The sequence below is a fragment of the Schistocerca nitens genome, chromosome 2 (genome assembly GCF_023898315.1).
Source record: "Schistocerca nitens isolate TAMUIC-IGC-003100 chromosome 2, iqSchNite1.1, whole genome shotgun sequence".
Lineage (NCBI taxonomy): Eukaryota > Metazoa > Arthropoda > Insecta > Orthoptera > Acrididae > Schistocerca > Schistocerca nitens.
The window spans coordinates 1,171,256,611-1,171,271,371 of NC_064615.1; the positions used below are offsets into that span (position 1 = coordinate 1,171,256,611).

A 14,761-nucleotide genomic window follows, 5' to 3' on the forward strand; every position below is an offset into this window, starting at 1 on the left:
TAATTCGCCATTTTTTAGCAAAAAACAATGTCGTTATTTTGCCTATTGGTCGGACTTGGTCCCCTGCGATGTCTTTCTATTCGCGAGGGCGAAGAAAAATATGAAAGGACGTCATTTTTCCACCATCGATGAGAAAAAAACCGAATCGCTGAAGGAGCAGAACATCATAGCGAAAAGTGAAGTTCCGGAGGTGCTTTCAAAATTGGGAAATGATCTGGTACAAGTGTATTACATCTGAAGGGGATTACTTTGAAGGGGACAAAGTTGAAATTGATGAATAAATAAAAATTCTTTAGGAAAAACAAAAATTACTTTACACCTCGTAAATAAAGTGCTGATGCCAATGTGGCCCCCGAGGTTCAGCTGTCGCGGTATCGTATAATAATCACCAACCTCACTGATGTGAGGTACTGTCGATCAGCAGTGATCTGCTGACTGGAACCAGAACGACTACTTCATGGTACGGCCTGCTACAGACGATAGTAGAGTAGTCTAGTGGAAATTAACGACGCGTCCTGTCTGTACGCGCATGCGCAGTCGGCAGCAGCACGGCGAGCAGCGCGCGGCTGGCCAGCGACGCCGGACAGGTGCGCCGCGGCGGCCGCTCCGCGCTGCTACTGTGCTGCCGCCCTGCGGGCGGCGGAGGCGGCCACAGCCCGTGCCGCTGCCCCCAGACGTCCCCCGCCGCCATCTCCGCCTCCGGCCGCAGCCCGCCGACCCCGGCGGCCTCCACCGCCGCCGCAGCCGCCGCCGCCTCCGCCATCTTCGCCCGCGGCAGCGTGACGCTGGGCGCCGCGGCGGCAGCTGCGGGCGTCGCCGCCGTCTGCCCGCTCTCACCGCCACAGAGGGCGAGAGCCGCCACACAGTGAGTCCCTCTGCACGTCCGTCCGTTCCTGTCTCTTTGTGTCTTTCTGCGGGAGCGCCACCGTGGAAATATGACAGGTGTCGGTCTCAAACACTAGCCATTGCACCGAAGTTCGTTCACATACTCAAACTGGTACACACACACACACACACACACACACACACACACACACACACACACATAATTCGGAATAGCAACTGCAGGCTGAAATAATTCGACAAATTGTGCCTTATGTCACCCTAGAGACACTGATATTTGCAGACGTGTCGATAGAGAAAAGAAAAACTACAGATGCTGCTATTTGGTCCCGTGACGAATCTTCAGACTTCATATGGTCTTCACCATTGACACAACACAATTTTTATAGGACACTTTTGTTATCTGAGCACCTGTTTACAGGCATGTGGTGTGCGTACTGTAAGACCTTCGGTACACACACCATCAGATTATTTGACTTGTCGCTCTAACGAAGTAGGCGAGTGTCAGCAATATGTCTCGTGGTCTTATCGTGGCGTGTTTGTCTTCTGCCGTTGGGTCAGACGATAGAAATGCCACCTGCGCGCATAGAGTAGCAGATTGACGGTGACCAACTTTAAACAGAATGTGATTAATTTTCACACACATTTATTACAATAATAATAAGCATAAAAATAACTTAACTTGGTTCTGGATGCTATTTACAATTGACAATCTGAAGTTCCTTTGCTCTTGGTACGTTATTCTTATTCTCACACATCTCTGATACTTGACACTGTGTCTATACATTTCTCTTCATAGCTATGTACAGGAATATGATAATCTTATTAGCCGCAGACTCAAACTTGACTATAGACTAATGCAGACCAATGTAGACTGGTACAGACTGGTGCAGACTAATGCAGACTGACTAATCGGAGTGTGATCCGCGAGGAGTAAAGGTTCCACGTTAGCAGCAATCTCATTGGCTGCGTTACATATTAATACGCGGATCGGTGGAAGCAGAATTTGGTCCGTCTCTATGACAGCGCCATCTTGTAGTCCGGAGACGGACGAGCGCTGCGCCAGCGCTTTTGTGCCATCTATTTCTTCTCTGTCGAGACGGTTTCTATTGCCAGACTTTTCTCAATAGGTGGGATTCAAGAATCCGCTGCAGTTGCTGCAGTAGAAAGATTTCTGTAATTTAAAAATCTGTGATGATGTGGGAGCCCCATTTTCTCTGATTCTTCGCATCCCCCAAAGTAAAAGAGAGAACAACCCAATATTTGCTACAGGAACTCATTTCAGGTGCTTCTTGTGTCACGAACTGATACGCCATACCCTGTTCCAGTCTCGAATGGCGCGTGAGAAGCGTGATTGTCGCTAAGCCTCTACATTAGTCTAATTTCTGTAGTTGTGTCTTTGTGATCATTTCGCGAGATATGATGCACAACCCCCCCCTTTTGTAACTTTTGCCACTGCAGTTCGTTGAGCACATCGGTAACCCTCTCCCGCAGACTGAACTATCCCGTGACGACACACGCCGCTCTTCGTTGGACCTTCTCTATCTCCTGTATCGCTCCTTTGTGAAGGATCCCATATTGATGAATAAGATTCAAGACTCGGTCGAACAAGTGCCTTATAAGCCATTTACTTCACAGATGAGTTAGATTCCCTCAAGACTCTTCCTTAAACTTCTGTCTGGCTTCTCATTTTCCTATTATAATATTTGCATATGATATGGTAATATGGGGCGATAAAGAGGCAGATTTACAGTTACAACTTGATGCGTGGAAGGAAATAATGAAAAGGTATGGATTAAAAATAAATAAAGATAAGAGTGAAGTAATGGTATTTGGAAAAGGCAAAGGGATCAACGGGAACATTACTTTGAATAGTGAACCCCTCGAAGTGGTAGACAGTTTCACTTATTTAGGGAGTGAAATATCTAGTGACGGAAGAATAACCAACGAAATTAATAGGGGGTTACAGAAGGGAGGCAATTTCTGCCAAACAATAAAACACCTGGTTAGGAATAAGGAAGTTTCAGAAAAAGCAAAACTCCTTATGTATAAGAGTTATTGCTTCCTATTGTCACCTATGGAGGAGAAACATGGACAATGGCAGAAAGGGAATGGAGCAGAGTGCAAGCACAGGAAATGAGATTTCTCGGAGCAGTTAAGGGAAAAACAAGAATGGACAGAGTAAAGAATGTAGATATTAGAAAGGACCTTAAACAAGAAAGTATGAGAAGTGAAATTGAAAATAAGAGAATAAGATGTTAAGGGCATGTTAAGAGGATGCGTGGGCAGAGACTAACCCAAATTATGGAAGAACTAAAGATGCATGGAAAAAGACCTAGAGGGCGTCCAAGAACACGGTGGAAAACGGGAGTGAGAATATCTGTGGAAAGGAGAGGTGTGACCTGGCAGCAAGTGGAGGAAGTAAAATGGTGGGAGGACCGAGCCAAATGGAGAGGACTAGTCAGCACCCAGACCCGGCAGAAGCCAAGCGGCATCCGAATACAACTACAACCACTTAAGGTCGCTATGGATAGTTACTTTTGGATATTTTGCGATAGATACTGTTTCCAGCAGTTTCTGATGAATAGCGTAGTCGTTCATTAGTGGATCTCTTTTTCCGTGTACGTGCAATGTGTGACATTTATTTACGATCAGGGCCAGCTATCGGAGCCAGCAACATTCATCAATCCCCTGTATTTCGCTCTGCAAATCGATACTGTCTTCCGGCGTTGCTACTTTGTTATATACAACCGGATTATCAGTAAACTGTCTTAAAGAGTATCCGATGATTTCTGCTAGATCTTTTATGTACTTTGTAAACAATAACAGTCTTATCACACGTCCTTGAGGTACTCAGGAAATTACCTTTACATCTCTTGATTTTGTTCCGTTAACGGTGACGTGTCGATTTGGAGTTATATAATCGATACTGCGCACACTCTATTTAATTTGAATCTTCTTCCTGTCTTATTTATATGTTTAATTTGTATAAACACCTACAAGTCACGTCACCGCATGTGCTGGAGAGTGCATCAGCAACCACCACAATTTCCTGTTTTCTATTTCACTTGGAAACAGTACGTGGGAAGGATGAATTTTGGCAAGTTTCCCTCTTTTTTTGTCAGTGTTTACTGGCGATATGTTTGTGTGACACATATCGCTTGAACTGACCATCTGCCACTGAAGTTGGGGAAGCCTCTCCGTGACTCTCTAGCCCGAACTGACTCAACCTGCAGTGAAATGCGTTGCCCTTCTTCGATCCTTCTAACTCATCTACTAGTAACCAACATCCGGACAAAGTCTGTATGCTTTATTTGCTACTTTTAGATGGAAGACTCATCCGATGATGATCACATATACTTTTTAATCAACAGTTTCCGGACACTTATTAGCCGACATCAGTATGAGGTGTGTTCGCCCTTCACCATAATAACGACATGAACTGTCGTGAGGACAATTACAACGAGGTGTCTGGAAGTCCGTGGAGGCAGGTCATTCTCCCTGAAAAACCGAAACCATTGTGGTCTGTAGTGAAATCGGCATATTTGCTCATCCCAATCGTGTTTCATTTAGTTTGGGTCGGGACTATTGGCAGGCGTGTCCATTGCCGGAATGTTATCGTCTGCAGACCACAGTCTTAAAGATAGTGATTTATGACAGGTTGATGCAGACAATTGTAGCCTCCGAAATGATCCACCAGTGTAAAGATTATAGATTATTGTTAAATGTATTTATATCCTTCGACATTTAGCGTTATCTTAAGTGTAATAAGGGGACGATATCCTAACCGTGAAAAGAAGAAATGATACATCAACACCATCTATTCGATACTTCACTGTTGGCACTACACAAGACGGCAGGTGACGTTCATGTTCTCCAGGTAGACGCCTCACCGAAATCCTTCCACCATACTGGCACAGAGTACAGTGTGATTTATCACACCAAATAATTAGTTTACAGTGATCCACTGTGCAGCTTCATAGCTGTGCTAAGCATCGCTCAGCATTGACTACAGAAATAATGAGTGCTCTATGAGGAGCTGCTCGACCACTGTAGCCCATTCTTCTTAACTGAATACACACAGTCATTATGCTTACTAGACCGCTGGTAGCACTTTGCAAGTCACCAGTGATTCCTTCCGCTGATTTCGTGCGACTTTTTACAAAAACCCTCCGCAATTCTCGACGGTCAGGTTCGTCAGTGTGTGAGGTCTGTCTGCTCTTGGTTTAGTTGTGGCTGCTCCTTCGCGTTTCCACTTCACAATCACAACAGTCGAGCTGGGCAGCTTTAAAAGGATTCAAATGTCCCTGGTGGATTTTTTATTCAGCTGACAAGAAATAAGTAGTTCACGTTCGACGTCACAGAACTCTCCTGTCCGTCGCTGCTTCTCTAGTGACAACACACAATAACTCCCCCCTCATTTTGTACTGGCGGATCCGCATCTCATGACAAGTAGTGGGGAATTTCGCGTCACATAGGTATGTCCGGATACTTTTGATGAGGTAAATTACTTCGTCTTAAACAGAAGGTGACATTTCTCCCTTGGTCACCATCGCTTGATATGCGCATTGCTGCCTCAAGAGCAAACTTTGGGCAACTTGAACACTAATTAAGCCTTCTGTGTTCCGTAACAGCTACTATCATAAAAATGAAAATATAGTGCCAATAATGCAGAAGCAGATTGGATACCCTTTTGTTGCGTGAAATGACGTATAGTTTTTTATATCAAGTAGTTTGATAATATACCAGGTTATTGCTAAATATCTCTGGTGTTTCAGAAGACAACAGCGCTAAACTACGGTACATAGAGAAGAACGACACACATCAGTGGGTACAGGACCTCTCCCAGTTTTCATCTCGCATCACAGGTTATGAATACACGGTGATTCACTTATGACGCGGAAAGCGTCAATATGGAAGTCATGCTCATGCCATACAGACGCCAGCACGCCCGGCTTGATATCAGCGACCGCATTAATTATCCTTTCTTGTAACTGTTCCAAATTAAGTGCCAGTGAATGAAGGCACGCTTGACTGAAAGTCGGTGACCACGTTCGGCTCTGAGGTAATCACGAACTCCTGAAACAAACAGTCGTGGAGGACTGTCTTGTTTCAAAATGAAGTCTCCACTGTCTTGGTTTAATTGTGACGTAAGCCATTGTTGTAGCATGCCCAGGTACACGAAACCAGTAAGAGTTTTCTCCGCTAAGAAATGCAGTTCATAAACGTATGAAGAGAACAGGGCTCAAATTACATTAACTTTAGGTATGTTAAAAATGTAATGCACAATTTACTCTGGATGTTCTGTGCCCCAAACATGCACGTTATCGTGACTGACCTATCCAGACACATGGAAAGTCGACACGTCACCGAGAACTAACGTGTGTGGAAAACTTTCTTCCTCCAGCAGCAGCGGCAAGTCATTGGAAACGTCAAAACAAAACTCGTTGTCGCGAGTAGCCGGAGGATGTAAAAAGTGCAAAATGGTATGATGTTGCGGAGAATGCACCGGACGGTTGACTGCGGTACAACAGTTCACAGTTGACACGTGTCGTCCATATCTTCGGGCTCCTGGCAAATGATTCCCACACATGCTCCAACTTCTCTGCTGACCGGCCGGACTGAAGTGTTTTCTTCGCACCAAATAAGCTGACAGTCTAACGGATTGTATTGTACTATCCTTCGATGCTTATCTTTTGTTGGAGCTTTCAAATGTTACTTGGTACTAAATCATAACTGGAGCGTGAAAACTGACTCCCATTTAGCGAATTCAAGAACTCAAAACACACGCATCGGTCCACTGCACGCCACGTTCTGACACGCCTTAGTAACGGGCTAAGCATCTACTCTCGAGCTAACGTTCAACGCATCATACTCGGTGCCAAACCAGTAACGCGAGCTGAAAACTTCCTACTCTAGACACTAGCATCCGTCCTTTCTACACTACTGCCTATTAAAATTGCTACACCAAGAATAAATGCAGATGATAAACGAGTATTCATTGGACAAATATATTGTACTAGAACTGACATGTGATTACGTTGTCACGCAATGTAATCAGTACCCAGAACAACCACCTCTGGCCGTATTAACGGCCTTGATACACCTGTGCATTGAGTCAAACTGAGCTTGGATGGCGTGTACAGATACAGCTGCCCATGCAGCTTCAACACGGTACCACAGTTCATCAAGAGTAGTGACTGGGGTATTGTGACGAGCCAGTCGCTCGGCCACCACTGACCAGACGTTTTCAATTGGTGAGAGATCTGGAGAATGTGCCTGCCAGGGCAGCAGTCGAACATTTTCTGTATCCAGAAAGGCCCGTACAGGACCTGCAACATGCGGTCGTGCATTATCCTGCTGAAATGTAGAGTTTCGCAGCGATCGCATGAAGAGTAGAGCCACGGGTCGTAACACGTCTGAAACGTAACGTCCACTGATCAAAGTGCCATCAATGCGAACAAGAGGTGACCGAGAAGTGTAACCAATGGCACCCCATACCATCACGCCGGGTGATACGGCAGTATGGCAATGATGAATACACGCTTCCAATGTGCGTTCACCGCGATGTCGACAAACACGGATACGACCATCATAATGCTGTAGACAGAACCAGGATTCATCCGAAACAATGGCGTTTTGCCATTCGTGCACCCAGGTTCGTCGTTGAGTATACCATCGCAGGCGCTGCTGTCTCTGAAGCAACGTCAAGTGTAACCGCAGCCATGGTCTCCGAGCTGATAGTCCATGCTGCTGCAAACGTCGTCGAACTGTTCGTCCAGATGGTTGTTGTCTTGCAAACGTCCCCATCTGTTGACTCAGGGATCGAGACGTGGCTGCACGATCCGTTACAGCCATGCGGATAAGATGCCTGTCATCTCGGCTGCTAGTGATACGAGGCCGTTGGGATCCAGCACGGCGTTATGTATTACTCTACTGAACCCACCAATCCCATTTTCTGCTAACAATCATTGGATCAACGCGAGCAGCAATGTCGCGATACGATTAACCGCAATCGCTATAGGCTACAATCCGACCTTTATCAGTCGGAACCGTGATGGTACGCATTGCCCCTCCTTACACGAGGCATCACAACAACGTTTCACCAGGCAACGCCGGTCAACTTCAGTTTGTGTATGAGAAATCGGTTGGAAACTTTCGTGGTGTTAGCACGTTGCAGGTGCCGCCACCGGCGCCAACCTTGTGTGAATGTTCTGAAAAGCGAATCATTTGCATATCACAGCATCTTCTTCCTGTCGGTTAAATTTCGCGACTGTAGCACGCCATCCTCGTGGTGTAGCAATTTTAATGGCCAGTAGTGTATGTATCATAATTTTCACGCAGTTGCCCTGCCACTTGGTGTTACTGGGGTGACAAAATCTTTCACTTGAAGCAGTACTGGTCATGGAAATAATGATTTGAGTCCCCCCCCCCCCTTGACGCTTCCAGGGGTTGCAGTTTGTGTGTGGGCACAGTGAGTGTTCCGCTTTGCATCAAAGTGTGACCTGCCATGTTGACAGGGGCCCTGACGCAGTGTAGGTGAAGCCGACAGCCAGCCAGTTGCTGCTGGTGCTGCCGCCCGTGGCTCCCACACCGCTCGCTGGCCACGTATCACAGCAGATCATACAGGGGACCGGCTGGTGTCAGCTGTCTGTCACAAGCGGGATGCATCCTTCGGGCTCTAACTGGTGAGTATGCAGTAAGTCTCAGAAGCGGGAGCTCAGCTGAAGGGTCTGGTGTTTTTAAACGGGTCACGGTGTTGCTGTCGACATACGACAGGGGGATGAATTCTATTTGGACGTGATTAGCTACGTACCCAGCAGTGCCAGGGTATTTACTTATTTCAGTCTTCCTTAAATCCGTCTCCTCCTTCCGCCTCTTTCTCTGGTATCTCTTACTCACCCCCTGTCCGTCCATCTCCTCTCCCTTTTCTGAATCTATCTCCTCCTGCCATTCTCTCTGTCCATCTCGTCCATCCCCACCACTACCCCCACCGCTCTCTATCCATCTCCTCCTGCCCCTCTCTGACCGTTAGCTCCTACCCCTCTCCTTGTCCATCTGCTCCTTTCATTTCTCTTCTGTTTCTCAGCCCATCTCCTTCTCTCCCATCTTTCTCTGTCCATCTCCTCCTCGTTCCTTCCTCTGTCCGTTCCTACACTGATCTCTCCCTGTCTGTCTACTGCTCTTACATTTCTGTCCATTTCCCTCTCCTCTTCTTTCTGTTCATCTTCTCCTCAACCCTATCTCTCTCCGTGTCCTCCTTTTCATTAGCTGTCTATCAATCTTCGCTCCTCTCTTCCCTCTACACTTTATTGTCACGATCCCTACAGGAGATTGCTCATTCTTACCACACAGTATTCATTTCGAGATGGAAACTAATACGTGTACCAAGTGTGGTTGAAATTGATCTAGAGGTTAAGAGGAGCTTTTTACCCATTACTTTACCCATGTGTGCACATACACTCTATGACAAAACTACGCACCAGGAAGAAATCATCCCAATGGTACGGGAATTAGTAGATGCGACGTACATGTGCAGACCACAAATGATTAAAAAAATGGTTCAAATGGCTCTGAGCACTATGGGACATAACTTCTGAGGTCATCAGTCCCCTAGAACTTAGAACTACTTATACCTAAGGACATCACACACATCCATGCCCGAGGCAGGATTCGAACCGTAGCGGTCGCGCGGTTCCAGACTGTAGCGCCTAGAACCGCTCGGCCACTCCGGCCCGCCAAATGATTACAATTCCAGAAAAAATATATATTCGTTCAAGAGAAAGAGTTCGACAAATTCAGCTTCTTGGTAATGCAATGATCCACCTACGGCCATTGTGCAATCTGTTATTCGGCTGGTCATTGACTGATAGAGTTGTTCAGCAATTGACTGATAGACTTGAGCGATGAATTCCTGAGGCATAGCGTGCAAAATTTTGTCTAACCGGCCCGTTAGATCGTCAAAATCCTGGGCTCCTTAAAGGGCACTGTCCATAATGCTCTAAACCACGTCAGCTGGGAAGAGATCCGGCGATCTAACTAGCAAAGACAGGGTTTGGCAAGGCCGAAGCCAAACAGTAGAAACTTCGTCGTTCAGATGGCGACAAACATCGGTGCTCAATGAGGAGATGCCCCTTCTTATTGGAAGACGAAATTCTGATAATCAGCAGTCTGTTGTGGTAACAACCGTAACTGCAACATTCGAGTATAAATGTAAGAGCTACCCGTCACAATCTTGCGACAGAAGAAAAACGACCCACAGAGCTTCGTTTACGATATTGCACAGAAAACGTTTACTTCGGCGAATCTCGTTCATGAGGATTTTCAGTGCCATCCATTCTCACATTGTGGCGGTGAACGTTTCCAGGTAAATGGAAGGTTGTTTCGTCCCTGAATGTCAGCTTATCCCCAAGTGCTTTCTCAATTGTGAAGCGAAGCTGAACATTCCGGTTTTGTTTGTTGCACGAGACGCAGATAGTGCGGTTTGAAACGTAACCACGGCAGCAAAATTTTGTACATTGTTTTCTGTGGTATTCGAAGTCCGTGGCTTGCGCTGACCATTGATTTTTTGGCCTGTGTGCGAAACTTTCACCAGTCCTCTCCACAGTTGCATTCGGCACACTTTGTCTACCAGCACTTTTCTGTTTACAGAGACATCCATGGTCCCTAAACTATTCATAGCAACACACAACGAACTATTTATGTGCCCAGTTTCTTCCATAATTACTTCTGGAGGCACGCTGCTTTGTTGTCACGAATAAACATTTTACATATTCGTAGACAGAAACTCTGTTCTTGCTTTATCGCCATTTTGTCACGGCACTGCATTCGTTACGCCAGCTGGTGGGCGCAATGCGAACTCGACGAGTTTATGGTTCTGTTCATGCATCAGTGCTAAATGAGCATGTATGTATTAATTTGAAAAATATAGAACTTTAAAAACGAATGGATCATTTATAGTAGCCGTGTATAATCATCTTGAAAACTGAGGATCTGCACGTCGTATCGTTTCCGAAGTGACCTCCGAGAGCGACACTGCTAGAACCCCAAAGAAATACTTCACTGGAACAAGCCGTCTTTCAAAGTAAAAAGGAGAAAACAGCAGTATCTGTTACCATGCTACATCCAACACTGTTGCATTTAGGATGTGACACGGACACAAATTAACTAACGACGATGCGTCGATGCATGGTTCTCAGAGAAGGAATATCCCACATCTCAGGCACGCATGAAAAGGGCGCGATCTGGTGGCTTGATGTTATGAGTTTTGCCCATTCCTCATTCGAATGTCAGTCACCCGACGTCCACCTCAAGGTCTGCCAACATCCGAGTCACTTGAAACCTAACTTATACAAATGTGGCATGGATCATCGTCACTCTACTGATGTATCACTCCTACCCAATGTTTTGACCACCACGTTACACACTGTCGTGTTACACCCTACAGTTTGGGGGCCGTGTAGGGGCAAAAGTTTAGTAATATGACTACAAAAAGAATAAAAATGTATCATGTAAATAACGATGGTTTCATTTAAAAAGGTTTTTAGAATTTTCACATAAAATTATCGGAAACATTACTTTCCAACATGCATTCATAGATCGTGCTCAGCAAACTACCAGAATTTGGATACCGTAGCTCTGTTACAGTTACTGTATATTTTCTCTTTTTATGCTGTCTGACGATCGTCTGTTGATTTTTTATTAGTATTTTCCTTCTCTTTCAGAAATGAAGACTCCAGAGTTCTTCCGTGACGTGTACGACATTTCAAGTGAAGCTACAAAAAATTACTGGACGGCGACATATCACACTCCTGCAGCATATAAATTCTCAAGACAAAATCCTTAAACACTGGAAATACAAGAACTGTTTACTACGTACGCAGATTAGCTGTGCCTATCGTAGCGGAGTATATTCTACGTATCTGCCTTAGGATGTACTAATCTCGTAAGTCAAAGGCATTACATTCGGAACCTGCAGAAGATCAATAAATTGTTGAATTTTTCTCCGTCGTCAGTGGACATTTGTTGATGGTTGCATCATTAGGGAATGCTTATTTTTATACAGTTTGGTAATCCGCAGAGCCATCAGCGTTCCGTAACTCATCAAGATACACAATCGTTGTTGAATCCATTGGCCTACAAATGAATTTTGTGCTGATGAAAATGAGAAGTGTAAAAGAAACGAAGCATTCCGTAAAAGTTCAAACATGGGAACCTTAACAAACAGCGACACTTAAATTTTACAAACTTGCTATAAGAGACGCTGTGTCTACTTTTCAGCTCTTTTACTTTGTATCTGACTTATATGCGCTGATTTTAGAGTATCTGATGCTAGTGAAAAGCACTGGTCTGTTGTTTGTAAGATGTCAGTGTATTTTCAATAAAATACAGTTTTTAGCGACGATACAAAAGATTTCAGTCATACTTTTACTCACACTTAGTTACATCCCTGATGTTTCAAAACATATACACTCCTGGAGATTGAAATAAGAACACCGTGAATTCATTTGGGACAATGAAGGGGAAACTTTATTGACACATTCCTGGGGTCAGATACATCACATGATCACACTGACAGAACCACAGGCACATAGACACAGGCAACAGAGCATGCACAATGTCGGCAGTAGTACAGTGTATATCCACCTTTCGCAGCAATGCAGGCTGCTATTCTCCCATGGAGACGATCGTAGAGATGCTGGATGTAGTCCTGTGGAACGGCTTGCCATGCCATTTCCACCTGGCGCCTCAGTTGGACCAGCGTTCGTGCTGGACGTGCAGACCGCGTGAGACGACGCTTCATCCAGTCCCAAACATGCTCAATGGGGGACAGATCCGGAGATCTTGCTGGCCAGGGTAGTTGACTTACACCTTCTAGAGCACGTTGGGTGGCACGGGATACATGCGGACGTGCATTGTCCTGTTGGAACAGCAAGTTCCCTTGCCGGTCTAGGAATGGTAGAACGATGGGTTCGATGACGGTTTGGATGTACCGTGCACTATTCAGTGTCCCCTCGACGATCACCAGTGGTGTACGGCCAGTGTAGGAGATCGCTCCCCACACCATGATGCCGGGTGTTGGCCCTGTGTGCCTCGGTCGTATGCAGCCCTGATTGTGGCGCTCACCTGCACGGCGCCAAACACGCATACGACCATCATTGGCACCAAGGCAGAAGCGACTCTCATCGCTGAAGACGACACGTCTCCATTCGTCCCTCCATTCACGCCTGTCGTGACACCACTGGAGGCGGGCTGCACGATGTTGGGGCGTGAGCGGAAGACGGCCTAACGGTGTGCGGGACCGTAGCCCAGCTTCATGGTGACTGTTGCGAATGGTCCTCGCCGATACCCCAGGAGCAACAGTGTCCCTAATTTGCTGGGAAGTGGCGGTGCGGTCCCTACGGCACTGCGTAGGATCCTACGGTCTTGACGTGCATCCGTGCGTCGCTGAGGTCCGGTCCCAGGTCGACGGGCACGTGCACCTTCCGCCGACCACTGGCGACAACATCGATGTACTGTGGAGACCTCACGCCCCACGTGTTGAGCAATTCGGCGGTACGTCCACCCGGCCTCCCGCATGCCCACTATATGCCCTCGCTCAAAGTCCGTCAACTGCACATACGGTTCACGTCCACGCTGTCGCGGCATGCTACCAGTGTTAAAGACTGCGATGGAGCTCCGTATGCCATGGCAAACTGGCAAACTGGCTGACACTGACGGCGGCGGTGCACAAATGCTGCGCAGCTAGCGCCATTCGACGGCCAACACCGCGGGTCCTGGTGTGTCCGCTGTGCCGTGCGTGTGATCATTGCTTGTACAGCCCTCTCGCAGTGTCCGGAGCAAGTATGGTGGGTCTGACACACCGGTGTCAATGTGTTCTTTTTTCCATTTCCAGGAGTGTATTTCAACATTTGGTTTGACAACAAGCTACGTTTTCTGTCTGTGTTTCAAAGTTTTTCATCACGTCGTAGTATAAGCACTGTCAGTATCATCAGCGTTTGTGGCCTCTGACAGCAGTCTGCAAATGTAGATCCAGACAAAGAGCTGTAGAAAACTGTTTTAAGATCAAAACTAACTGAAAGGGTAAGTTAAAATTAACCTTTAGAAGAAATGTAACAATTCGATGAAGGTAGAGACATTGGGCAAAAGTAAAACTCCCCCCTCCTCACAACCTCAGAACCCTTGCCACCTGCTACTTCTACATCATCATTTCCTGTCCCTGAATTTTAATTTCTGTCTAAAGGTAACTTGACCTCCTCTCCTGTGCCTACTTCAGTACGTACGGTGAGCGGACTGGTAAACATACCAGAATTGTGGCGAGATACGTAGGGATCCTTATCACTTGATGAAGGGCAGGACTCAGAGAACCATGTTTAACTTCAGGCAGAGGCGACAAAAATGAACAATTGTTCACTTTCAGACAGTAGCGGAAAATTATTATTCTAATGTATTGCAACTACGAAAAAAGTGTTACCCGACAATACTTAGCAATCACTATAATTTCTCCCCAAATAATTCAGCCTGTGTAAAATGACTGATAAGCTTACTGCATCGATTACTGCAGTGATTTTAACCTAATGAAGCCGGCACTGTAGCTCAGCGTGTTCGGTCAGAGGGTTAGCTGCCCTCTGTAATAAACAATACTGAGTGAATGGATGAACGAAGAACACTGGGTGTTTGTGTTGTCCCCAGCATTTCATCGTCATCATCTTCATCATTTTTAACGGTAGCTAGATTGGATTGTGAAAAAACTGGATCATGTAAAAATTGGTACTTTGTATGGGCGCTGATGACTGCCCAGTTGAGCGCCCCACAAACCAAACATCATCATCATCATCATCACAGTGCATGTCGGCCTCTTACTTCTGTACATCAGATATGGATAATGGAGGAAAAGCCACATACATCAGAAATTTAC

General features: G+C 46.0%; 1 long non-coding RNA gene across 1 annotated transcript; it reads left to right on the plus strand.

Moving 5' to 3' along the window:
- The first annotated feature begins 754 nt into the window (after window positions 1-754).
- On the plus strand, window positions 755-12,236 carry LOC126234817 (uncharacterized). Its single transcript, XR_007544782.1, has 3 exons — window positions 755-865; window positions 8,364-8,531; window positions 11,568-12,236. It is a non-coding gene; the product is annotated as an uncharacterized LOC126234817 (long non-coding RNA).
- Window positions 12,237-14,761: the final 2,525 nt, after the last annotated feature.